This window comes from Ursus americanus, chromosome 8 (genome assembly GCF_024610735.1).
Source record: "Ursus americanus isolate L20-20 chromosome 8, mUrsAme1.1.p, whole genome shotgun sequence".
NCBI lineage: Eukaryota > Metazoa > Chordata > Mammalia > Carnivora > Ursidae > Ursus > Ursus americanus.
In genome coordinates, this window is record NC_142134.1 from 73,709,630 (window position 1) to 73,736,934 (window position 27,305).

The following is a 27,305-nucleotide window of genomic DNA, read 5'->3' on the forward strand; positions in this document are numbered from 1 at the left end:
TGGCAGAGTGAGATAAGGGGAGAGAGAGAATCCTAGAGAATCCGAGAGACATAAACAGACAGAGACACATACAGAAACAGGAAGGGAAGGGGAAAAAAAAGAGACCAAAAGACAGACTCAGAAAAAGATAGAAGTGAAGAAAGAATCGCAGAAAGAACCAGAGACAGAGACAGAGAGACACAGAGATAAAACCAAACAAAAGAAGAGCAGAGCTCAGAAGGTGCTGACCAGACACAGCCACGGGGAGACTCCCAGGGAAATCTCTGGCTCAGGAACAAGGGGGAAAAGAGAGTATTTTTATAACCTTTCCCAATTATCACCATTACCGAGATTTTTCCCCTTTCAGGTATCTTGGGTGGGGGCCAGGCCCCCCTTCTCTTTCCTGCTCTCCTCCTCCAAAGCTCTGCTTGTGCACAAAAGACAAAGTTATTTGAGTCCCGAGTGCTGTTAAACGCTCTCTTGCCTTCATTTACAATGTGCTGGAACATGATGTCCCTCAGGAGATTCCGTGTGGGAGAGAGTCCCTGCAGCCAAGAATAGCAGGGGCCGCCAGCCATCCTCCTGAAACCACGGCACAGCCAAGAGTGGATGTGTTCACACTTCAACTTCATGAGTTTGCAACTTCAGTTTAATAGGCCCAACAGTGCCGACACCAAACAAATCTTTCCCTGGCCCAGAAGCAACCCTCCTCCCAGGCTGAGCTCCTAGGAAAACACTTGCTTAAAATCCGAAGCCTGCAGCCTGGGCAGGAGCCCACTTACTGCAGGTACTTGCTGATTTGTGTGTATCCTTCTGGGAGTCGAGGAAGTCTTTACTCGGCTTCTGCTTCTGCAGACGGCAGGGGCTCACGGTCGGAAAGGTACGGGCATCATTCGCCCCCGGTGGTGGTCAGCATCAACCTCGAGCCGCCCGTGACTCCGCTTCTCACTGCATTTTTAGCCCCATCCTATTTCCCAGTCTTTCCTCCCGATTCAGGCATCTACTCACCTGTTTAGGGGAGATTAGGAGAAAAAATAAAATAAAATAAAATAAAATAAAATAAAATAAAATAAAATAAAATAAAATAAAATAATAAATATAAAATAATAAAATAAAATAAAAATGCCATCACCTTCTAGGCATTTATCTTTATACACGTGCATCCATGAAAGTGGACTGTATTATTCCATAGGTGTCACGCTTTGACCCCGGGGATACCGTGCAGTACGATGCAGTCTACTCCTCGTCTCATTGCTTCTCTCTATTAAAAGTACCCAGCACGGCTCCTACCACTTAGGAGACGCTGTACAAATATTTTGAATGATATAATCAGCTTTGACCTCCGCTTGACCACTCTTCCTTACCACATGTGGCCAGTGAGTGAGGCTCCCATGCAGGGTTTCGTGGGCTTTCTAGAGGGAGTAGCAAAATAGAAACTGCCCGTCTGACTCTGGGTGTAGTCAAGGAGGAGTTAAATCATCCTGGGGCCATGCAGAGTAAAATGAAAAGACCATGGGAGTTAGAATCTGGGAACCTGGGATAACCTCCCGGGTCTACACATTTGTTACTTGAGGGATCTTGGTTTCACCTTTTCTAAAATACAGGCATCAGAACCTAAGATGCTTCCTTCTCACGAAGGTCAAACGAACTACAACAGAGACGGGTTTTTGTAAACGGCAAGAATTTAGGTCTTTACTCTTATTTTAGGTTGTCTATACTATCATTAAGCCGGAGGCCAATGAAAATGAGTTTATTTTAAGCTCCATGGGGAACAGTGCCTGACTACTCAATATTTATTGACTAGGGGAATGTTCTTGATTCCTGCTCTCATCATCTCTTTTACTCTTCATTCTAATACCTTCCTGACTTCTGGATGTACAGCTTTGTCTTCTGTTTCAAGCCAGACCCTGGGCCCTGGGCCTAGAGGACAGAAGACTTTGCTCCCTTCTCATGCCCTCCAGTGTGCTCCACTGGACATGGAGGTACTCACCCAGCGAGCTCACCCACATCACTGTCCCTAGAACTGAACTTCTTTGGGGATCTTGACCACAGTATCTTTCTCACTGCAAACACACATATTCATATCGCATCAATAGCTAATCGAAAAAAGCTCTCCCTGTGCAACAGGCCATGAAAAAGGAAGGCGTTTCTAATCCATGTTGGTAACAGAGACTTAAAGGGAAACACTCTGCCCCTGGGGTCTCAGAAGGGTGGGAACAAAAGTGAGCCGAGTGGCCCCCAAGGAGGGGACAGAGCTGAGGTCACCTGACCAATTTCTCATTTCCCCTAATAGTGTCCCTTCCCATCTTTCTAAACTCACATCTGGGGCTCAGAGGTCAATCCCTCACTCTGCAAAACCAGCAGTGCTCCCTCTACAAGGATGAAGGGGCTTCCTAAATACCTGAGAAATCTCTAAGGAGCAACAGCATAGCTTTTGTGTGCATTTCCACTGGCATAGTCTGCTCATAAAAACAGCCTCAAAATTCAGGCTACATCTAAGTCCAAATTTTCAAGCCTTCACTGTTAATCCTTTTTTAATTGACATGGGATGTATCCCCAATTATTAATGGAAAGTGTGCTTTCTGGAGTCTAATTAAATGCTCTAATCACATTTCTACCATTAAAAATGGTTTCAGGTTGTTGTTTTGGTTGCTGTTGTTTCTCTAATGAGCTGTTTACTCTGCTGCTAACCGCAGTGTGGGCATAAGGGGGGATTCAAAAACAGCTCCAAATACTCAAAAGGAAATAGCTTTGCTATTGGTAAAAATATCAACCTCATGTACAGCAGGGGGTGGTAAGAAAGCCTAAATTTATTGCTGCTGTGTTGAATGTGCAAATGTCACTTCCTTAAAGAGGGAAAATTAGTTTTTAAGCCTGGTTTAGCAGCCAGAATCTCTGGCTGTCTGCATAATATTGGATTTTTCAAGGCTTCTATGATGCCCCGGGGTAGGGTGTTTTGCATGCAAATTGCAAATTATATAATGCTAAAGATGTTATATAAGGAAAAAATGAAGACTGGGTTCTCTTCTTCTTCTTTTTTTTTTTTTTTCCAGTCTTCTCTTCAACCCTCTGGTCCTTTGATTTCAGCCAACATTTATTGGGCTCCTACTGTGTGTTAGGTGCTTTTATATCATTGAAAACTTATGACAATGATTCGGAAGACATAGAATTATTTGATTTTTGTGGATGTGAAACCTGGGACTCTTGAGAGTTCAAATGCCCAAGCATCCCATAAAGAAGAGGTATTGTTCCCCTGGTCTACACTAGAGCTTCTTAAACTCAGGCACATATCAGAATCCCCGGGATTCTACGGTGGGGCCCAAGAAGGTGCATTTCCAGCAAGTTCCCAAGTGCTGCTACTGCTGCTGCTGGTCAGGGGACCCCACTCTGAAAAGTACTGTTCTCCAGCATGCGAACTCATTGACTCACTGACCTTAGAGGAAGAAGGAGTTCCAGAAGGTCATTCACTCAATGCATGTCTCTGCTTTAGATAGGTTAAATATTAGTTATGCCTGTGTTATAGATGAGTCATTGGAGAATTGCTGGAAGCTAGAGAAGGAATGTCTTGCCCCAAGTCAGCCAGGTAGAAAGTACCAGGTTATTATCATTATTATCATTGGGTTGGCGTCTAGCAGATAGGACACTTTTAAAGTGTGGACTCATCCAATGAGCCAGTTCCCCCCTCTACGCCCTGATCTGTGAGCCAGGATTTAGAAGGAAGGTACCTGGTTAGCTTCTTCCAGACACCAGGGTCAAGGCCCATCACCCGTGATGGGGATATAAGGAGTGGGCCAGGCAGGGGTGGGAGGCAGGAAGGACCCCTCAGTCTAGACCTCAACTTGGACCTCAGCTTCACCGAGGCTCTCGTCTGCTCCAGAAGGAGCTATTCAAGTTCCTCACACAGTTCTAGTGAGAGCCCATCGGGTTGGAGGCAAAATTTGTCATTTTATCTTTAACTTGTATATTCTACCTGTAATATACTATGAACTCTTTTTTTAGTAATCTAGTAAGTCGTTGTCTCCCTTTGTACTTTTGCACCTGGAAAACAGCTTAATTGAAAAAAACAAGGTTTAAATATTTAAATATAAACTTTTAAAATATGTTTTTTATAACCTTATTATCACATTTCTTTCTTTTTTTAAAATATTTTATTTATTTATTTGACAGAGATAGAGATAGCCAGTGAGAGAGGGAACACAAGCAGGGGGAGTGGGAGAGGAAGAAGCAGGCTCATAGCAGAGGAGCCTGATGTGGGGCTCGATCCCATAACGCCAGGATCACGCCCTGAGCCGAAGGCAGACACTTAACCGCTGTGCCACCCAGGCGCCCCTCTTTTTCTTTTTTTTTTCCAACTTAAAGGGAGCTTCCAAAAAGAGTGACTTGGTCTCCCTCAACCTCAGAGAGACTCTAATCACGGTGCCTGTGGACGTGTAGAAACCACACCTCAGAAAGCAGCATTTAGCAGACTCTAAATGAGACGACAGTTGCAGAGAATGCCGCTAAGTGTTCAAGCCCACACCTCTGGAGGCAGCCTGTCTGCCCTGGTGAAGTAAGAAGAGCAGAGCCTGTGCCAGGCCTGGCTTTCAGACCAGGAAATCCCTGTCTGCAGAGCCTCCGATCGGCCTCCCAACCCAGCCCCCAGCCCCTGAAAACCTGGGTGCCACAGGACTCCAGGGTGGTGGCACTGAAAACCCAGGCCTGAGCCTTCCAATTTCCCGTAGCACCCTCCCCGGGGACTCTGGGGTAAGACAGTGTCCCCATCCCCATCCCTGAGCCCTGGAGCCAAGGCTGAGGCCAGGTGGCTTGTCTTCTTGTCACTGGGGACAGTGCGGCTTTGGTTGCAAACCATTGCAAGGTTTTCAGGAGAAGAAATAGTGTAGGAAGTCACAGTCAAAGAAAGAAAGACATTCATTAAGGATTTCATGTCTATTGTTTGGATACGATTGCAAGAAACAGAGGGAAGTTCAAATCTAATCTCTACGGAACCATAAGCACTTTTTAAAAATTAAGTCCCAGTACTCCGCCCTGCCTGCTCGTTGAATTTGAGCTCACACCTTCATAAATGCCAGCACATCTGTAGATGGGAAAATACTTAATCCAGAGAGAGATGTGCACATTCTAGAAAACAGGGGAGGACCGGCATTTACCAGGAAGCACACAGCTGGGGAGGCGCGAGACAGGGATCCACCCCCAGAGCCCTCTCATTTCAATCTGTGCTCCTTATTGTCACCCCACAGGTGGGTTGGGGGCAGTTATGGCAGGATGTCTCCAGAAGGCCAGGACCCGGGCAGCGCCCCCGCCATTCACAATGAAGGTGTCCTGAACTCCCTGTACCAACTTGGTCAGTCTGTTTATCCAAGTTTGGGACTCGAACTCCTTCTTATCTTTTTGTTTCCTCCAACTCTGAAATTCCGAGTCAATAAAATCCACTGGTCTGTCTTCACCCTTATAGACTTCACAGTCAGGATGGAAAGAAAAATAATCTTTTTAATTCTTGCAGATCTAAAATACAGCTTAATTCCTCTAATTTTACTTAGCTTTTCTCTCTCGGTGGTTCTCTCTCCTCTTTCTCTGTCCTTTCTTACTTTTCTTTCTTCCATTCTGCCCCCTTTGCTGTCCATTCTGTCATCTAGTGTCCTGTGCATGGCTACATCTTCTGCCCCTCACTGCCCCTCTGATTGCTGAGTGGACAGAACTACTTGGACAAATGTCTCAAGGATGCTGGGTGATCTGGGACAAGCCATGCATCCTCCTGGGCCTCTCGTCTCCACCTATTGATTGAGAATTTGGAGCCAAATGAGCTTTTATTTTTTTTTTTTAAGATTTTATTTATTTGACAGAGAGAGACACAGCCAGCAAGAGAGAGAACACAAGCAGGGAGAGTGGGAGAAGAAGAAGCAGGCTCCCAGAGAGCAGGGAGCCCGACGCGGGGCTCTATCCCAGGACCCTGGGATCATGCCCTGGACCGAAGGCAGACGCTTAATGACTGAGCCACCCAGGCGCCCCCAAATGAGCTTTTAGATTCTTTTCTTTGTATAGCTATCAACCTATCCCCCCCCCCAGAAGATAAAGAACATTTGATGGCAACCGGGGTGCTCCTGCCCTCCTTCCCCAGCACCACCTTATCTTTTGTCCTGTCTTTCTCTTTGGGAAATGTGACATTTGTCAGGACTGCTGAGTGCCCCCACTCTACCTGGGACGAGAGGAGACAAAGGCGTCAGACACTTCCTGGCAAGTGAACAGACCAGCTCAATGGTGCCAACGGTGACTGATGATCAGTTTCCGATTCAGCAACCAGAGGAGCTTAAGGGCACTTGGACACTTCTCAGACGACGGGCTCAAGAGCAGTGAGCACAATGAATCTATTCATGACAGACTGTCTCATGGCAAATGGATGAAGATGGAATGAGCTTTGTAACTGAGGGCATGGAAGGGACAGAGTGGCTTTGATGTGGACCTGGGGGACACTACTGGTCAAATCATGGCATGGACAGGGAGCAACTTACAGGAGAACACAGTTAGAGTGGAGACACAATTGTGCAAAGAATAAAATTAACCATGAGCTCTGAAGTGCGGTATGCTGCAGTTTTACTGCTTTTATGTGGAATAATTTTTGGTGACCATGTTCCCCACTTAAAGTCTTGGTAAGTTCTCTGTGGAGAAACAGCCCCTTGCTGGAAAGGTAGGCAGGGGCCCTTCTGATTCCGTGTGGGTGTGATATGAAACCTGAAGCCTCAGATTACAGCAGGAACCCTCCGGTGCTTGCTCGCTCCTCAGACCTCATCTCTGTAGGGCCATCTGCCCATAGGAAGCAGATATGCACTGAATCAGTCATACCAGTGGACAGAAGACTGAAATGCTTCTATATTATTTGTTAAATAGTCACAGCCTGAGCTCCAGAGTGCCATCACCACCTACCTTAAAACTCCCCCAGCGTCTCCCAAGGTCCATTAACTACAGTGACTGCCTGACCCCATGGGGCTTCTCCTGCTCTTCCAATTGGTTGGACTTTACGGCAGACAGAGATGAGCTGCTCAGATCCGTCTTTGATGAAGGACTTACCATTCCATTGCAAGGAATCCACACAGCAGACACTAGGCAGGATTTGATTCAGCTGCAGAGAGCCAGGGTCCTGCTCTTCTAGAAATGAGTAAGATGTGGTCTGAGGGCCTGGCCACTTCAGCTCAATGGGACTTTTCCAATAGGCGGTATTTTCTCTAGACCTCCCTGTGGGATTGGCCATCTCCCCCTGCCCAACCTTGCTTCTTCTCTTTTCCTGCCACAAGTCAACACCTAATAAACCTTTGGCACACATCTGTCTCAGCATCTGCTTCCAGAGAACTCGGTCTGCCACAATATCAATATTATGGGTGGTTAAGTATTTTTTCTGCCAGCCCTGTTTACATAAACTGAGTTGTTTTTCTTTTCCAAGGCACTTCGAAGTCTCTCATGCTTCTCCACCTTAGAATTACTGTTCCTTCATGTTGGTATAACCTCTAGGTCATGATTCTACACCTGGATTATTTGGCTCTCTCTTTCAGATCCCATCCCCCTAAATCAGGAGATATCAATCCTGGGAATCTTCTAATGACTATAGAAGAGTTCTATTGCTGTGTAAGAAATGACCACAAACTTAGTAGCTTAAAACAGCAATATCTTGTTTGCTTTCTTTTGGGCCAATAGGAAAGTGTCTCTTCAGACATCACCTTTTTTGAAGGGGATCACCTGATTAGGCGAAGCCCACCCGGGATCGCCTCCCTTTTTATCGACTCAAAAGGTGTTGATTAGTAATGTAATCATAGGAGACATGTCCCATCTTATTCACAGGTTCCATTTATACTCAAGGGGAAGCGTCTCTACCTCCATCACAGCCAGCCACCATGGCAAAGGAGCCAAAGAGTTTTGTACTAACAATTGGATGTTCTAGCCTGGAATGACGAAAGCACTTTCATTCACAACTCATTGGCCAGAACTAGCCTCATGACTCACCTGACCACATAGTATCCAGGGAGTGGCTGGAAGCAAAACAATTGGAAATATTTGACAACCATCACTGAAGACTATCACAAAGGGTCATTTTCTTCTATTTCTTGGTTCCTAGTGCTTGCCTAGCAAGTAACTGAACCATGGCAACAAATATGGATGTCAAGAAAAACATCCCCAAGGTTCTCTTTATCAACCATTTTTTCCTCCCTTCTTCTACAAACTTGAAACTCAGAAAATGACAATTCATTCAACTGTGTTTTCAGGGCAGTTTTGTATTTACAGTTGGCTTGACAAAAGTATTGTTATTGAAATTAGGAAAAACAAAACCCATATTTTAGAAACAGAAAAGCATAAAAATATTTCAGTGTTACTATATTAAGAGAAATGTGGGTCTCTAGTATATACTTGACCCTTATCAATGTGTTTTGGTTCTCAGGAGTCTTCAGGGGACTGTCACCTAGCCTGTGAACTGAGGGTAGCTATTCCTTCTATGATTCTGAAAAAGAGATGTTAAAATAAGGTTAGAAATTAAGTGCGGTGTGAGTTAAATATTCACAGTGAGCATTTTCATTATCCTTGTAAGAAAATGCCCTTGAAGAAGCAAATTCAGAACATTCCCTACATTGTAGTATTTTTTAATCTCGTTATCGGTATGATACAGATAAACTTCAGAGCAGTGATGCACAAACGTCCGTTCAAGCAGCCACAGCACTGGAATGATGCATTTGGGAGGAACAATAAGCAGACTGAAGCTGTATCAGCTCTTCCCCAAACCACTGGTTTAAAATAGAACACTGTAGTTAGTCCAACTTTTTGTATGCCTGAAGAATCATCATCACTGACTTCACTTTGGTTCTTCCCATATAGTCGGAGATTTTAGACGTAATTATCAAAGTAATGAGTTTTAATACTCTGCAGAGATGGAAAAAGTGGGATCTTAGATAAGCATATATGGGAAATGTGGCCTCCTCTACTAGTGGTAGACAAGGGTCCCGGTCTATCATCGTACTGTCCAATTCTAGTTCTGTAAAAGGGATTCCAGGCATGGGGATGGGAATAGGGTTAAGGGGTTGTCAAGAAACCTGCCCACCCAGTGCCCATCCTTTGGTTTTGAAGCAACAGAAAGAAATAGCATTACCCTGAATTCCAAGTGATACAGGAGCAAGGGAGCTGCAAGTATTCAGATTCTAAAACTTGGAGATCTCAGTTCCAGACTGAGACAGGCAGAGAGAGATGAGTCAAGTCGGTCAGCACAGGGCATCTGGGTGAATAACACAAAGCCAGGCTTGTAGGAGCTACACAGACAGGGCCTGGGGTAGGTGTTTGCTCAGCCCACCATGCACCAAGACCAAGCCATGTGTAAGTAAGACAGTCTATGGGAACGAGAATAAACCAGTGTAGGGTCAGGGCTCAGTGAGTGGACCAGGGACAGAGAAGCTTATCAACAGCCAAGAAGAAAGAGAAAAGAGGAAGAAGAGAAAGAGAATTGGTGCAAAGACCCAGGGTTAATGCTGAGAGCAATGATAAACAGGGATGCCACAGGACCTAAGATTCCGTTGCAAACCCAAGTATACTTCCTGCCTCGCGTTATTTTCCTATGGTTCCCTTCTTGAAAATGTGGATTCTTCGTTACTGGGCATCACTTATGAGCCATTCCCTGTGTGAGGGGCCAAAAGGACAAACTCAGCATATATAGTAGATACTCAACAAATATTTTTTTGAATGAAAACGTATCCCCGTATTTGCCACCAGGGAGTTTGCAGGCTAATGAAACAGAAGACAGAGCATGAATAGATGGAGCTTTAGCTGCCCCCTCCACCTAACACAGAAAGAAGTTGGAAACCATTTCAATGGCGGTCTCTCAGCTTCCCTGGTCAGAAGCAGGAGCCGCCTGGCAATCGTCAGCAAGATTGGTAACCCCGTTGCAGTGACAGGAAGATGTTGGACAAAAGTGCAGAAATTTCTTAATGTATTACAAATTGAGTCACTGGGACACTGAGGGAGCTCACACGTCCAAAGGAGAACACCCACATTCCCCAACGCTGCTGGATTTCACAAGGGGGAAAACTCCCAGGGCAGTAGCTACCACTTGGTTCAACAGGATGGTGATAGAGGCACGGTGAACAACCCAGCAAAAATTTGAGCAGGTAGTGAAATGGGCTGTACAGATCTGGTGGGCTGTTTGGAAGGCGGTTACTTTAGGGAAAGGATATTCATGACATTAAAAGGAAAGAACTTTCTTCCACTCAACTTCTCTTGAAAAGAAATTCATTTGTTAATCGATACAGGCTATACAAGGAGCCCTTTGTTCTCAGTTTCCTAATAGACCAAGAGGCTTTGAGTGGGGGCTTAACACTGATAGAGGAGTTTGCAGCCCCATCTGATACTGGCCCCTTGACCCCAAATTCAAATTACCTTTTCTCTACTGGTTGCTAATATGGAAGCACAAACAAACCATTAGCAGGGACTGCTGAAGTCCAGAATCTAGTCTTGGGGCCATGGGCCATATGACCTGACTTATGGGGCATGTTGGGGGTACTGGACAAAAAAGGGGAAAGAGCTGAAATCCAGAACAAGAGTATCTGGGTGATAGGAAAATCAGCCATTTGAACCATTCAATACCAGAGAGATAAAGCAACCTGACATTCCACCTGAACCAGCTAGCACCTTAGAGAATTATCAGATGGTAAGGCTGGAGAATTACTTTTAATAGTAATAGTTCTCAACATCAGGATGAGTATGGAGGACCAGATACGATGCAGGGGTCAATAAGGAACCAAACTCATTGCTCCAAAGGAAGGTGGGGATGGAAAACACAAATAGATTTCAAGAAGCTCAGAGAATTAACACAAAGTTGCCTTGAATGAATTCCCATCATAAACCGTTAACAATTAAAGGCTGGGATGGTAACAGGCCTTTCCCAAGGTGGTACTACAGTCAAGTAGAAAATCAATTCTGGCTATCACCCCTTTGTAGACTCTGATTCTTCTCTAAAGAGACCAAATCTAGGGAAGGTTGGCCTGAAAGTATCTCTTCATGGTGATGTCCTCGATTGATATATCTTGCCTCTTCCCTTGGCACCCTGACACCTGACTTATGATCTGTCCATAAGGAACGACTGCATGATGAATAAACCATCTTCTTTCACCCTAGTTCCTCTTCTGCTCTTGATTTTCCAATCTTTTGACCTGGATTACTCCTGAATATCCTTCAAAATCTGCCTGCGAGGTTTCTCTTCTGGGTACCCCTGCCTGATCCTCCAGGATGTTAAGGGTCCCTTCTCTGTTTTCTGGAACACCTTGGGCTTACTCCTCTGCACACATTTTTCATCCTTTGCTATTGATGTTTACTTATTTGTATCACTAAACTGCCAACTCCTCCAGCCGAGACTGTGACATCCATCTTCAAGCCACAGGGTCGGGAATAAGGCCTGACACACTATTAAGAGCTGAATAAATATTTGTTGGGTGTGTAAATGAAAGAATGAATTTAGAGTTACTGGGGCTGAGATCTTTGAAACATCATGACATTTTGAATGTAGAAAAGAGTTTCTAAAATCCTTCGTTTTACAGCTACAGAGAAGAGTATGAGAATATTCAGGATTTTTTAATGACTTTGTATATTTCAGATTGCGATGCAGTTCATCAAAGTTGTCATTGCTGACATAAGACCTCAGTTTCTCAGGGCAACCACTTGGAAGAACTACATTGATCTGGACGCTTGTGTTTGCTAAAACCAGTTTCACTTCTTAGACACTCTCTTCTCTATGAGTTTGTTTTGTTTCAACTACTATAAAAGTAGTAAATAGAATCTGAGATCTCCAAAATTATAGAACCACTGGCCACTGGGGTTGTATTATGAGAAGCAAAGAGAGAGAGTTCCACAGCCAAGGACATTGCTCTAAGAGATAGATCTATCTCACCACTATTTTTGTGCCATTCTGTACTTTGAACTTTTTTAAGTGATGTATAAGCAACATAGAGGGGGAAATGGCACGGATACCATGCTGTATATAACTTCTATAAAGCTATTTCAACCATTTCCTCATCAAAGAGTCCATTGCCTTTTGGGTCTAGCCAATCTTTAGACTCCCCAGGAGACCAACATTTCATCATGGAAACAGTCAATAATGTGTCCCAAGGTTCAGAACCTCAATTTTTACCCAAGGTCCCAGGCACAATTTCTTGTGACTCCCATGACTTCCATTGACTTGTGACTTGGGAATCTGAGAACCAAGTTCAAGCTCTTTCTAAACATACTCTCAGAATATTTTCCTCTCACATCCAGATCCAAAGCCCAAATTGTTTCTTTAAAATCAATGTTTCCTTCTAATGTGAAATTTTGAAACTTGAAAAATTATCTAATTAGCCATGTTATTAGAGGACACAGCTGAGAAAATAGTATAAACGAGCAGAAAACCCCCAAGTAAGTTTCTTTTTCTATCCTTTTCCCCTAGCAACCAGCCTTCGTATTGTATATGGTGCCTGCGTGGTACTCAGAGGCAAGCAGGAGAGTGGGCAAGAGGTTCTAAAACAGATTTATAGAGATGATGATGATGCAGAATGTTTAAGATGTTAGAATTCATAACACGTTTTCATGTTTTCATTTCCTTTAACTCTCATGACAGCTGTGTAAGAGTTGGCTAAATGGATAAGCAAGATCATGTCCTGAAAAAGCAAAAATTATAAAATTAGGCAGCTTGTCCTCCAATTCCAGTAGTGCCATTCATTAGCTCTGTGATCTTCATCTGGTGGCATTATGTGCCCCAGAACCAATTTCTTTATAGCCAAGATAATGATACTAATTTTGTGCCTACCTCATTCGATAAACATACTGACCATCCGCCATGTTCCAAATGTCTATATAGGTTTGGGAATGACATGATAAAAAGATAAATTCATAAAAGCTAAATAAAGGGCAAATGAACCAACCTACATGAAGTTCCTAGCATATGATTGATGCTCAATGAATGTGATGATCTTCTGCAGCTCTATTCTATAGATGGAAAAAATTAAGTTCAGAAAAATTATATGATTCATCCCTGGTCACACACCTGGTAAGTGACAAAAAGCATCACTTGAAACTAGACATACCAGTCAAGGTCCTGGCAGGAAATCAAACCCTGAGCTGGGATTTTTAGAAGAGTTTTTGTAGGGATATAACTATTTACAGAAGTGTCAATTGGGTTAAGGAATCCCAGAAGGAATGCTGAGGAACCCAAAGATGAATGTGGGCTGGATGTCTTTACCAGCCCCTAGTCCTAAAGGGAAAAGAAAGGGGGTATGTCACAGAAAACCCACCCGTAGAGCTATATCTATGAAAGGACACAGCCTTTTCCCAAACCACTCTGAAGCAAGGAAGAAGCAGAAAGAGTAAAGCCTTAGCCCTATTCTTCTAATCTCTGGTCTCCTCCTGGTACTTCCCACTGGCCAAACTTAAGGAAAGCCAGAAAACAAGGGAGCCCTGATGCTACAATCTATAAAGCTCGGTCTCTTGATGCTCAGAGAAGTATGAAGAAGAGCGTAATTTGCCCTTTTGTCCCAGTAATTCACACCCCCTGACATACAAACTATACTTTATCCTCCCTCAAGACTCCCCAGATCTCATCCGTCATATGATCTGCTTCAGTGGGATCCATGATCTCATGCTCTGTCTCAAGTCCAGGTGTGGACAAGGTTACCTGGGGACAGCCCTTGTGTGAAGATCCTCTTGAACCAGAGATCCATAAACTAAAAAGGCAAGTTACCTGTTCCCCGGTCACCCAATATGCAATGGCGAGGCAGTGCCTGAGTCCATTCAGGCTTCTATAACAAGAACACCATAAACTGGGTAGCTTATAAACAATATCTGTTTATTTCTCAAAGACCTGGAGTCTGAGAAGTCCAAGATCAAGGCACCAGCAGTTTCAGGTTGGATCAGAACCTGCTTCCTAGACTGCCATCTTTTTGCTGCAGCCTCACCTGGTGGAATGGACAAGGGATGTCTCTGGGGTCTCTTTTATATGGACACGAATCCCAGTCATGAGAGCTTTGCCCTCGCGCCTTGTGATCTAATCACCTTTGTGATAAAAGTTAATTTAAAAAAAACTCCAACAACCCAATATAGACAGAAAAGCGAATAGTATAGACTCTTGGGAATAAAGGTTCAAAAAAGACGGCAAGGGACCATGATCACTTGAGGTGCTTACTGAGAGCAAAGGCATATGAGATGAGGCAGTGGAAGAAGTTATGAGTGCCGGCTATGAACTCTGTGACCATTTGTAGATCTGAGGACTATGCAGTTTCTTTTTTGCTTTGACACAAATATATTTATTTGATAAGTAATTTTTTGTTCTTTTTTCTTTTTCCCATCCTATTATCCTACTATATGATACAAAATATTTTAATCGTAGTTAACTTTATATCTCAGTATTTAAGTTTTCAGATACCAAGGGGACAGTGTGATTCAGCGAGGAGAAAAATGAGCACCACCAAAAGGAGGATAATGTGGTATAAGAGACTTTGTGCATCTGATTTAGGGAGATAGACTTAACATAGTTTTAGTTGTACAAAGGAGAGCTACATTACGTAAAATCGAAATGTGATTTTGGTATTAACTTTAAAATTCAATATGATTTTTTATTTTTTATTTGTTTTTGTTTATTTAGTTTTTAATCCAATTTAATGGTTTTTTCTCTTTAAAAAGGGATCGTACGGATGCCAAGTTGACAAGGGGTCACTGTGCTTCACTTTGCTCCATCAATTAAGCTAGAAACTGTTTCCTCAAATCACCTTCTCTGTGAAGTACTATGTTAGAATTGACCAAAGGAGGAGCTTATGTGAAATTTGAAAGACTATTACTTTTGAAACTCTTTGTGGTCAGAAGTAGAGATGGTTGGTGGGTTCCATCTTGTCCTTATCTCTACATCTCACTCTTCCTCCTGTCTGCTGGTCTAACTAAAGTCAACACTAATGGCTAGATATTTGAGGCCTTAGACCACCCGACATGAATCTAGTGTCCAGAGGACTGTTATCTTTTGAGTGGCCTCAAGTCAGACCAGAAGGTCCACCAGTATGGACCCAGACAAAATTGCAGATCCGCCCGATTTGTGAGCAGAAAACAGTGCTTTGTTTTAATGTTTAAACCAATAGGTTTTGGGGTGTTTTTTTAAATGTAAAAATAGATAATACATTCGGTATTAATTATTGCAGATGTTACTAAATAGATATGTTAAATACATAAAGGGATATTTAAATGTATGTTTTTAAATTTGCTTCTGAGATAGTGGCAAAATAATAAGATTTATAATGACACTATAAACCCCAAAGGATCCGTTTCCCACCAGCTTACTGACAGCCTCACATTAGGCAGGGTACATGAGTGTGTGTGTGTGTGTGTGCACACAAGCTTGTGCACGTGCACATGTGTGTTGGTGAATGTCCAACACCTACCATAAAGTCTGGAAGCTAATACACCAGGAAGCTAATAAAAGTTTTGAATTGAATTGAGTTGAATTGAATTGAATTGAATTGCTTGAAAATGTTTTGAACCTCATGGAATAGAAGAAGATGAGGAAGCTTCAGATTTGGGATGTTCCATCATGTAGCAATTGTGCCATCTGATAAATTGGTGTCATGATGACGCAAGTTTACTACGGAACCATATTACATGGGCTTAACTCCCAGCTACCGATTTACCAGTTATTTCACATTGGTCAAGTTTCCTGGATTCTTCTGCCCATTTCTTTATCCATGATGTACCCATAAAGCTGTTGTGAAGACGGAGTGGTTTGGATCCAAAAAGTCCTTAGAATAGTAAGTGTTCAAAAATTATGTACATTGTAAATTGTGTAACTATCCTCAGCCTCAATTCCTTCATCTATAAAAATGGTAAGCATTACATCAGTTTCCTAAACTGTGAACATTGCAGAGAAAATATGTGCAAAGGTCTTATCACAAAGTCCACCTCACAAAGAACTTTAATCACTTTTTCCTCCCTCCTGTTCTTCTTTTATTCTATATTCAACCTTTATTATTTTATGTTCAGTTAGCCAACATATAGTTCATCATTAGTTTTTGATGTAGTGTTCAATGATTCATTAGTTGCGTATAACACCCTCCCTCCTGTTCTGACATCTCCTCTTCTTCCCCTCCAACACAAGCCTGAGAGCCCTTGGGCCTCACAACCAAGGGAAGCCCATTCACATTAAGGTTAAGTGAGGATCAAGTCAGAATATACGCACATTCTCCGTGGAATGTTCTTCACGTGACAAAAGCTCTGCACATGTTTGTTTTTCTTCCTTCCTCTTCCCAACTTAACCAAAACAGAGACTTAGATGCTGCTGAAGAGAAGGCGGGACTCCCTCCAAAGCACCGATCTTTAAGGCAAAGCATTAGTTGAACCACTTGGTCTCTCTGTGCCTTAGTTTGCTCATCACAAAATGACAGGTCTAGAAGACCTATGACATCACGTGGTTCTGGATGGATTTGACTAGGATGAATACCACAAAAACGGAGATGCAAAGGGAGAACGCAGAAGCCGAGCTCTGATCATGTCACTCCTGTGCTCCAAACTCCTGAGAGTCCCCTCACTGGGTAAGGCAGGGAACAAAATCCTGAAAGCTGATCTCCCAATGCCTTTTGCAGTCTTGCAAAACTGCATGGTCAGCCCAACTCTCTCCACGTACTACATTCTTCATCAGCACCAACATATCTGCTATGTTCTCAGTGTGTGCTGGGCTCCCAGTCTTCCAGGTCTTGGCTTCTCTCTTACTTTATTCTTTGAAGACTCTTCTGAGATTTTTCTCCTGTAGAAAATATATTGAAGTCCCCCATACACCAGTTAAAAGACTGTGACCCCCTTCTATTTACTCCCATTGTACCTGGTTTGTGCCATCATCCTAATACAAATTATATTCTACCTGAGATTAAAGTGTAAGGGAGCTTCTCCCCTAGTTTTCCAGCTCTTCTTTGAGGGCAAAGGTGATATCATATTCATTCCTGATATTCCCTATTGCAGCTAACATTATTGCCTTGCACATATTACGTTTCATATATTTTTCTCTATGAGTAGATGAATGAATGAATGGATTTGAAGAGAGATCTCACAGATAAAATATCATTGTGTTTAGGGACAAAATCTTAAATCATATACAATTTCAGAACTTGTTTTAAAAGGGCTGTGGTCTGGAACCTCCACCTAATCCAATTGTAGAAAAATGAATGCAACTGAGAAATCATAAATGATAAAACAAAGGCTTTCATTTTGTTTTTAGATTGTATGGTTGCAACTTGACTATTATGGACAAATAAACAATTACTGTCAGCCATGGTAAGATGTGAATGCTAACTAAGTATAGCTATTTGAATGGGATTGCACTATGTAAATAGTATTGATTTTTTTGTTTGTATTAGAGTAAATCACTGTTAGAAAATAGCCTTCCAAGTCAATGGCTCTAATTTAAGCTTAATTATTTTAATTATTCCCCAAAGCAATCAAATTATATTTTCCCATATATCCCCGGCGAGTATACCGAGCATATATGTACACATGCACACTAGAATCCCAAACACAGAGTCTGCGGCTTATCACGTCTGCTGGTATGAACCCTCTTCAGGTCAATTCCCACCCTCTCATGGAACCCCCTGCCCGTCCCCATTCAAGCTCTCTCCTGGAACACTTCTTTCCCCTACCACGGTTGGACCCAATATCTGTATTTGTATTATTTGATTAATGTGAATCAATTCGTTCAAGCAAAGGTGAGGAAATGTGATGGTGGCAGACCAGAACAGCTTGCCCTGTGTGTTAGGAGTCCCACTTGGACCTCTGACTGGGTCAGATATATATGAGCAGATGGGCGGGGCAGCAAGAAGCAACCCTATGAGCAAAACAAGGAAAATAGGTTTGCACATACATTTAGGGGGAGCAGGGGCAGGAAGGAGTGTCCTTTGCAGTTCCTGGTCCCCCAGCCCCATGGATGTCTGTCAGCCATGAAAAGAGGGAGGTCACCACCGTTTAACCTGGAGACACAGCATCACTGCTTTGGTGCCTGGGGCGGGGGGGAGATGTGGCTGAGTGGGGCCTCCACAAGGGGCCCAAAGTGCTTGGATGCCCTGAGGCAGGAACAAATGCTTCATAGCCCCCCACAATGCTGGCAGTTTCTGAAGAAGCAGCAGTTTTTGCCAAGACACCAGTGTTCTGTATTCAACTGTTGCAGAGGGAGGGGCGGCCCTCATTGGTTTTCAACAGTGGACACTGACAAGAGAGAACCAGACCAGATGAAGGATGAAGGACCAGCTGGAGAGCTCGTGTGACACAAAACTCTGGGGGCCCCGGGAATGCAGGGCTGGGAATGAGCCAGAGAAATTGTCACGACATGATTTTGGCTTTATTTGGACGGATCCAATGATGAGTCCTGGAGAAATTCTTCACATAAGGAGCAGTTGAAAGCGTATACTCTGTTGACTTGGAGAAGACAAGAATGCCTCTCTCTCTCTCTCTCTCTTTTTTTTTTTAATCATAAAGCCCATTTAAAGAAGGGGAGCTAGAATTTTAAGCAACTCTAGGGGAGCCAGTGGGTGCAAGTACAAGGACAGGCCAGTTAGTCTGGCTGCAGGAAGAATTTCTAATCATCAGAGGTGACCAATGAAGGAGAGGAGGAAATTTTCCTCTGTCCAAGGTTCTTCTACTAGGCTACGAATTAAATTGACATGAGATAGATTTACAGGAGAAAAAAAAACAAGGTTTAATTACATGTGCATGGAGGCCCAATAATGAAATTGAGACCTAAAGAAATGACCAAGGCAGGCAGTTTTTATACTTTTTAGACAAAGACACAATGAATCTCTGAGGAATTGACAGGACAAAGAAAACTTAACTTTGGGAGGTTCAATTAGTAAGGAATTCTAAACAGAATTTGGGCTTGGGGAGTAAATTAGTAAAAAGTAACAAGAGTTGTTTGTACTGCCTTCTAGGCTCTAAACTTCCCACCTCTGGTGATGAGAATTCTCTATACCTTCCAGCACGGGGAGGGCCCCTTTCACATGGGAGATTTATTTCCTGCTTTCAGAGGGACAGAGAGCCTGAGTGTCCTTCTTGCATAGACTGTCTCTCTTTAGTAACTTTTATTTAAAATAACCAATATGCCAAAGTGGCCCATTTTGGGCAGCCTGCCCTTGGCCCCTACCCCGACAGCCAGACAAGCTGCCTCAGGAGGTAGTGAGCTCATTCCCATTGGAAGTATGTAAGCAAGGACACTGGATCCCATCAATGATGTTGAGCTCATTCTTGGGCCAAGTGAAAGACTAGCTGTCATAGGGAAGTAAAAGAGATTAATTCCGCATGATTCCAGAGGGGAGGAAAAGGGCTCACTGGTTGAAGCTACAAGGAGATAGATTTTAGCTCATTAGCAAGAGCTTATTACCAACAAAGCGGGCGGCCATACGAGTTGATGAAATCGCTCTATCACCAGGCGTGTTCAAGCAGAGTTTAGCTGACTGCATTATAGGGCTTCTTAGCACTGGATAAAATTAGCAAAAAACCGGAGTATGCGTACGGGTGTGCAAAGTATTTTCTTAACAGTTAAACCTTCTCATCAGCTGATGTGTGTCGAATTTCAGTGGCGATGATGATGTAGACCTAGTAATAACAACAGAAGAGATTTCCATAGCACTTGACATACGACCTCCGCTGTTGCAAGTGCTTTAAGTATATTAGCTCATTTAATTCCCACACAATCCCACGAGGTAAGCATTATTATTATTATTTTATTCCCATTTTATAGATGAGTAACTGGGGCACAGAGTGGTTAAATAGCTTGCCCTAGATCTTCTAGCTACTAACCAGAATCACACCCTGCAAACTTGGCTCTGCCATCCATGCCCTTAACTAACCTGCCATATTGGCTAATGTGGGGTGGGAACTCAGGGACCCATCCATCGGCCTCAGTGGCCTTGAGACACCCCCAATAATCTTGCTCACCTTTGAGAGCATTCTGGAAAGTCACTGAGCCTAAAGGACTGTTAGGTCAGTTCCGATTTAATTTCTAGGCAGAGGAATTCACAAATGGAAAGCTCAGAGGACTTGGGCTTTGCTGAGGGGAATGAATTTGTTCTCTTCTTTTCCTGGATGGTGTGAGCCAGGAGCGGCTGTCCCTCAGTGGAGAATAAGCTCTGGCCTGGCTAGAGAAAGAGTCACATTACCTGTGGCCTCCCTTCTTTTCAAGACTTGCCAGTAAAAGAAATTTGTCTCAGAAAATTCTCTCTTCATCTAGTGGTCACAGATTACCCGCAAGGAACTCATTAGCAAAAAAGAAAGGAAGGAATAAGGGAAGGAGGGAGCAACAGAGGGACAGAGGAAAGAAGGATACAAGAAAGACACAAAGAAAGAAAGGAGACAGAGACAGATAGATATAAACAAAGAAAAGGAAAGAACCTGATGAAGTTTCTGAACGCTGAACATCAACACCCCCCTCCCCGCAGGTGAAGAGCAAACTTCACTGATGTAACGCCCCGCACTAGAATTGCATTCTACTCTCTCTTCTGTCATTTACTAGAACTGGGAAGACAAATGAGCCAAGGATATTAACAAGAATCTGAACTTTATTCCAAAGCTGCCATATGCTAGCTTGAAACCAAGCTCTGTAGCATATGTGCCCAACAGCAACTGAATGTGAACGATTTCACGGAAACGTCAAGTACAGAGCGGCTTCATGCATTTGTCTTCAGGAATTCCCAGAGCCTTTCTGAGCATGGCAAATCCTGCAGCTCGCCTTGGTCTTCTTTGGAGCACATCTCAGCTCATAGACTCTGGGGCTAAAATGCTTTAAACTCCTTAGGAATTCCTCATGAATGAATACGACCCACCCACTTTAGCAGCATTAAACCAACACATTAGAAAGAATAGCGCCGTGCCAGAGAGATGAAGGGAGGAATTTCAGAGACCATCAAATGTAATAGTGTCATTTGCAAATGAGGAAACTAAGCCCCGTGATACAAAGTCAGGACTAGAGGTTGAATATCTGGTCTCCAATACGGCATTTTGCATTGAGTATTTCCCCCCTTTCATTGCTCCACATCATATCTGAGTCTTTCCAAATAATTTCGTGTCTCCTGTTTTCTTGAACCCCTCCATCCTCTATAGGCTTACAAGAGAGTCATTCAATGTCACTGGCCAGACCTCTGTCCCATCTATTCTGAAAGGACAAAATCTCTGGTCTATTTGGCCAGAGATAAACTGATTCCAAAGGAACCCCCAAATATTGGTCATTATTGTATGTTATATATTTTTTGCTGAAGGTCTAAGCACTGTTTTTCAGTAATTCCAGGTCCTCCCTACTCCAGGATAGCATATAGAGTATCTGATGCATGTCTCAACTCAGTAAGGAGTTCTAGATGGAGCCACCCTGTTTTCCCCCCTTCCAGGTTCCATGTGGCCCTTTGGTGCTCACTTGCTCTCACCTCATTCTCTCTGTCTCTCTCTGTCTTTCTCTGCCTCTTTGTCTCTCATATTCTTATGCTCTGTGCTCTATTTCAGTATCCACAAGCCAACCCAAATATGCTGATATAGATATTTCAATGCATAATGAAAGAGAAGGCTCAGCTTAGCCCAGACCTCCAATCAGCCTTTCCTGTGCTCTTTCCAATACCACCAGGGCAACTGTGAAGAGAGTGCTTTTGTTTACAAGATAGTAATGGTGGTATTGAATTTCAACCCATAGAATTGCATTAAAAACCCATGAGCTCTATTGATATAATGAAATCAATCAATCAATAAGAGATAGCTCTTCCACACAGTAGAATTCCAATCAATAAATGCAGTAGATTAGAAGGAAGTCTAGGATCACCAGTAGGCAAACACCACAGTAAAAAAGCATTGCAGATGCTTTTTTTTGGTGAGAGTTTGAAGAGAATCACGATTTCCACAATCTCAGAACATCTCACCCAAATATTTGTCAACAACAAAGGAAAAAATAATTTTACAATGGAGAAACTTGACAGATGTTAACTTAACCAAAGATCGAGGTAAGCATGACTAGGTATAAGACACTGACGTATAAACATCGATAAGGAAACAAATCCATTCTTGGCACAAATCCAAATTGTGAGATAAACTACAAGATAATCAATCCGTGCTCTTCAGAAGTGCCAGAATCATGAGCGGCGAGAAAAGACTGAGGAACTGTTATAGAGGGGAGACAGCGAGGAGAGAAATGCAACGTGGGATCTTGAATTGGATCTTAAAGGAGAAAAAGAACACTTGAAAAATTGGTGAATTTTGAAAAAAGTTTGTACTTCAGTTCACAATATCGCACAATGTGAATTTCATGGTTTTGATAATCTCACTTTAGTTATATAAGATGTTAACATTGTTAACATTTGGGAAAGTATGGTCAAGCATATAAGGGAACTTTTGTACTATTTCTGTAACTTTTTAAAAAGTCTAACATTAGTCCAAATAAAACAAAGAAAAGAGCATGCTACTTTTTTATTCTGCCCTTGTACCAAACATGTACCTTCCTGAACTATGACTGTCCCTGTCATGGTACTAACAAAATAACAACCAAACCCAACACTGATTCCTTGGAGAATTCATAACAAAAATAACAGTAAGGAGTCATGCAAATCGTTCAGCCAATCCGCTCTTAATAGATACCGTGGAGAAAATGAAACACATAATGGACCTTACAGTCAGCCTCGCTACATCTGTTTCCTCACCGATTTGATTGCCATAAAGCAGTGTTTGTAGGAGGAACAGCAAGATTTTAACCTTTTTTTATTATTATAATTTTTTATTATGTTCTGTTAGTCCCCATACAGTACATCCTTAGTTTTTGATGTAACGTTCCATGATTCATTATTTGTGTATAACACCCAGTGCTCCATGCAATACGTGCCCTCCTTACTACCCACCACCGGCCTAGCCCATTCCCCCACCCCCCTCCCCTCTGAAGCCCTCAGTTTGTCTTGCCAGACCAATTGTGTTTACTGTGTTTTGGAGTTAGATGTCCTCCTAACATTTATTTGCTTTTAAAATACATGCAGGGACGCCTGGGTGGCACAGCGGTTAAGCGTCTGCCTTCCGCTCAGGGCGTGATCCCGGCGTTATGGGATCGAGCCCCACATCAGGCTCCTCCGCTATGAGCCTGCTTCTTCCTCTCCCACTCCCCCTGCTTGTGTTCCCTCTCTCGCTGGCTGTCTCTATCTCTGTCAAATAAATAAATAAAATCTTTAAAAAATAAAATAAAATACATGCAATGCCACCTTTATTGTTTATCCCTTAAACTTATCTTTTTTTGTTGTATCTTGATTACACTAGTAATAATCTTTACCAACCATAACATTTTCCAGAAATGTGGTTGGCAAGCGTTATTATTTCCAGAAAGACAGAGTAGCATGTGCAGATGGACTGTTTCTTTAATAAGCTACGCTTAGGATCATCTTGTAAAAAGAGGTTTTATGTGTGAATAATGGGAACTAAACTGCAGTTTCTCAGAAAGGGACCAGAGAATGTTCTACAAGGACAGACAATCTTATGATAACTACTGTTCATTGAATGCCTTCTGGATTCCAGAGACATGCTTGATACTTGACCTGCATTATCTTAGTCAATCATGTATCAGATCTTCAAGGTAGCTTTCATTATATTCATTTTTTAAAAAAATAACAAAATTGAGATTCAATTTTCACACAGCTTATAAGTAGTGAGAACCAAGAGCCAAATCCTTGTTCCGCTGCCTCGAAAACGACACACGTTTCTTTTTCTTGTAACAGGTAGCCTAAGACACCAAGAGTTGAACATCTTTAGGATCAAGATGATTTGACCAAGTGCGTACCTTAAAAATATCCATCTTGTCTGAATATTGATGATGTTGTTTGTCTGGCTGTGTCAGAATGATCTGAGCGCTTGCTCTCTGGCTGATGTGACGGTGAGCAGTTCCGCTTCCTGTCCAGGAAATACCAAGAAGACAGACTTAACTAGCCATCCTTGGGCATAAGCAGCCCTCTTCCAGAGGAGGTGACATTTCAACTGAGTCTTGATAAATGAGCTAAACAGCCAGACAAGTGTGGCAACTGGTTCCCAGCAGAGAAAACAAAGGTACAGAGGCATGAACTGGAAAGAACTGAAAAGTATAGCTCGAGTAGAGGGATAATTTACATGGTGCCCATGTACACATAAGAAACACAAAGAGAGTTCAATCATAATTGGTACCTGAATAGAACTTGTAGTCTAGCCAGGGAGACCCAACTTCCACACAAGAAGCAGATGTGTTTTCGAATGAATAGTAAAATTCATCTCTTGATACACAGCAGAATGGCTCTCAAACATCTTACCTTTTCCTCTACCTTCTTCTCACTCTTGCTATGTTGACAACACATAAAAATTCTACTTGAAAAGTAAGGGGAGAAAAGCTGTCTACTTCTCAATATTTATTACTTGGAAAACCCAATGGTAGACTTAATATTTTTTGTGTGAAGATAACATATAAAATTCTTATCCCTACCAATCAGGTCCCTTAATAAAGAAGCTGATTCAGGTGAGTGGATTTGCCAAGTTTATAATAAAAGCCATCATCGCACTTCACCCATATATTATGTCACCTTCAGCAATGACAGAACAAATACCAACCAGGCAATGAGCACATTAGCAGTGAATACTTAGTGAATGGTTGCCCTGTGTCAGACAGAGATAATGCTTTTGCAGGAATCTTCTTGTGTAATCTTCGCAACCAACTAGGTCTTAAAATATTGTCCTCGGTTTGGAAGAAGAAACTGAGGCATAGGGTGAGTAAGTAAGCTGGCCAAGTACACCAATGAGTAAGTAACAGAACAAGAATTTACCCCAACTGTATCTAACACCATGAAACTCATTTTATCTGTCTAAAAGTCTTATAATTTAGTGAATGATTCTCCTGGGGCAGAAGTGTGACCCTTGACTCCCCCAACTTCATTGCTTACAGGCAAAATTGAGGTTCACCGTTCTAAATATACCATACTCTAGCTAGCCCCATCCAATTTTGTTGAGTACTCCAACTTTCTGTATGAAGAAATGTGGTCAGGAAAGCCATGGGTAACTTGAGCTTTCATAAAAAGAGAAGTAGGAGCTCTAGTGGTATATCTTTCCAATATGCAGAGGCCATCTGGCTGGTGGCAAAAGCCATCTGGGACCCAGGCATCATTACATGCTGGGAAAGAAAGCTAGATCTCATACCTTCCAAAGATATCACAGGAGGCATGCTATGGGGGAACAAACTGAATGTGGGGCAAAAGAGACATTTCAAGTGAAGTGCCTGAATTCTATTTATCTTCCACTGGGTGTCCAACCTTCACATTCCCACACTCCCATGGTGTTGTCTAAGAAAGTGTTGGAATAATTTGCCCAGGATACACACAGTTGGTAAGTAACAGAGCAAGTGCTCCAAAAAGCTGTCTGTTTCCTAGTCCATTGTCTATAGTCTATAGTCCTGACTATCTGATTTGTGCTGACTTTCAACTGATGTTTGCAACCTCATGGGAAAGATACTTAGGAGCCGCCCTGCCCTGAGCAAGTCCTAACATGCTTCAGACTTTAGTTTCTCTCCTCCTCTTTCTTTTCGTAATAGAGACATCATAATCTCTTTCCAAACTGTTTGAGGAGATTAAATGAGGTGATGTATGTGTTAGCATGATAAACATCACAGAGCACGCTCAGGACAAAAGGGGCTCAAACTGATGTTTAGATTTCAGTAGAGCTAAATATCCCTCAAATACCCCTTGTCTTCTGCTTGGAGAGAGGACAAAAGAGTGGGAATAGGAGATAAAGAGAAAGACAAGGATAGAAGGTGGAGAAGATTGCAAGGAGAAAAATTAAGTGCGTTGTATAAGGACCTTCAACCAGTCAAAGGTCTCCTAGACCTGTCCCCCTGCTCCTTGATATTCATCATGCTCCTCTCCACTCTGCGAGGCAAATCTAAAACCAGCTCTCTAGGGAATCGACAGTCATCTTTACTATTGCATGAAATAGTTAAGCAAAGCATTGTTGAAATAATGGCTGAGCAAAAGGGTTGAAATTATGGGTTATACTTTGACAATATATGGTTTTAAAAAGGGGGAGTGGGCCAGAACTATGGTTATTTGAAGACAGAATATGTAGAAACACTGTGAAGCTTCTTTGCACACAGTGTTGGTGGAATATTGTACAGTCAGCATTTTCAGCTATAAAGAGTGACAGAACCAGACTCTGGCTGATTATTAAAAAGTTATTGGGAAGATCATAGAATTGCCAGGAGGCTGTACAACCAGAGTTTGAAAAGGGACAAGAACAAAAGATGGCAGCTCTCATCACGACCGTTGGAAGTCTAGTCAGGGTAAATCTTGCTGCCAGGAAGCCACGTGGACTTGACAAAAGAGTTTTAAAGCTAGTGAAGGTAGAATATTAAGTTCAGACCAGTTTCCAGCCTCATTTCCTTTGACTCGGGGTGGAACCAAAAATGGCAGCTGCCATTGGTGTGAGACCCTCTATCTTCTAAAGCACAAGTCACAAAGCCAGCCACTAGCCACTCCGCTAGTGACCTTGGGAATCACATAAGATCCCTCCAGTTCAACTTCTGCATTCACCAGATAGAGCTAGTAACCCCCAGAATGTTCATGCACAGGACTGCTGTGACAGGTAAGGGGGTGGGGAGATATAAATGGTCTCAAAAACTCATAAGTCCCTGCAAAATACTAAGAAGACTCTTCATAATCATTAATTTTTAATTATTACTGGAAGGTGATATAGCACATGTAAGAAGCAATGTCTGGAAATAATTACCCCAGGGTCAAGCACCTTTTACCATCTTGATGGCCTCAGAAAAGCCCAGCTGACTTTCTGAGCCTGTTTACTCATTTAAAAGATGGACATAAAGTTGTCTATCTCCAAGAATTAGTGTAAAGATGAAAAGACATGTCACATGCAATGAAGAGTTCCTAGAACTTAAAAAAAATGGTAGATAAGAATAGTTAAACCAAGAACTAGTGATAGTAGTAATACTAGATCATGCCTCATCTTCCCCTGGATATTACTAACTCTCTGACCACCTATAGCAATGAATCCCATATAATTTCACAGCACCTCTTGAATTACTAGTATTTGGACTGATAATTAAATTTTTATTTACATTTTATTGTTGCTCTTGATGACATGCCATTTCTTACAGGTCAATTTGATGGAACTCACCTTAACCTCAGCCAAGAAAGCTAAAAGTCCTTCAAGAATCCCTGCTTTTCTGTGTGTCAGCCACAGCAAGGAAGAGGTTACTGAGGATTTGGAACACTTGCTGAAGCATAAGGCATCCGACCTTGTCAGGAGCCCTCAGGTTTTTGCCAGCACTTCTGCTCTTCCCT

At 42.6% G+C, this 27,305-nt stretch overlaps 1 long non-coding RNA gene across 2 annotated transcripts; it reads right to left on the reverse strand.

Moving 5' to 3' along the window:
• Window positions 1–610: 610 nt before the first annotated feature.
• LOC123775814 (uncharacterized) lies at window positions 611–27,305 on the reverse strand. 2 transcript variants are annotated; one of them, XR_015725587.1, is made up of 5 exons: window positions 27,139–27,305; window positions 23,777–23,886; window positions 19,367–19,581; window positions 7,042–16,750; window positions 611–987 (listed from the first exon to the last, which is right to left on the reverse strand). It is a non-coding gene; the product is annotated as an uncharacterized LOC123775814 (long non-coding RNA). The 2 variants fall into 2 exon arrangements; XR_015725586.1 differs by having other exon boundaries at window positions 7,042–19,581.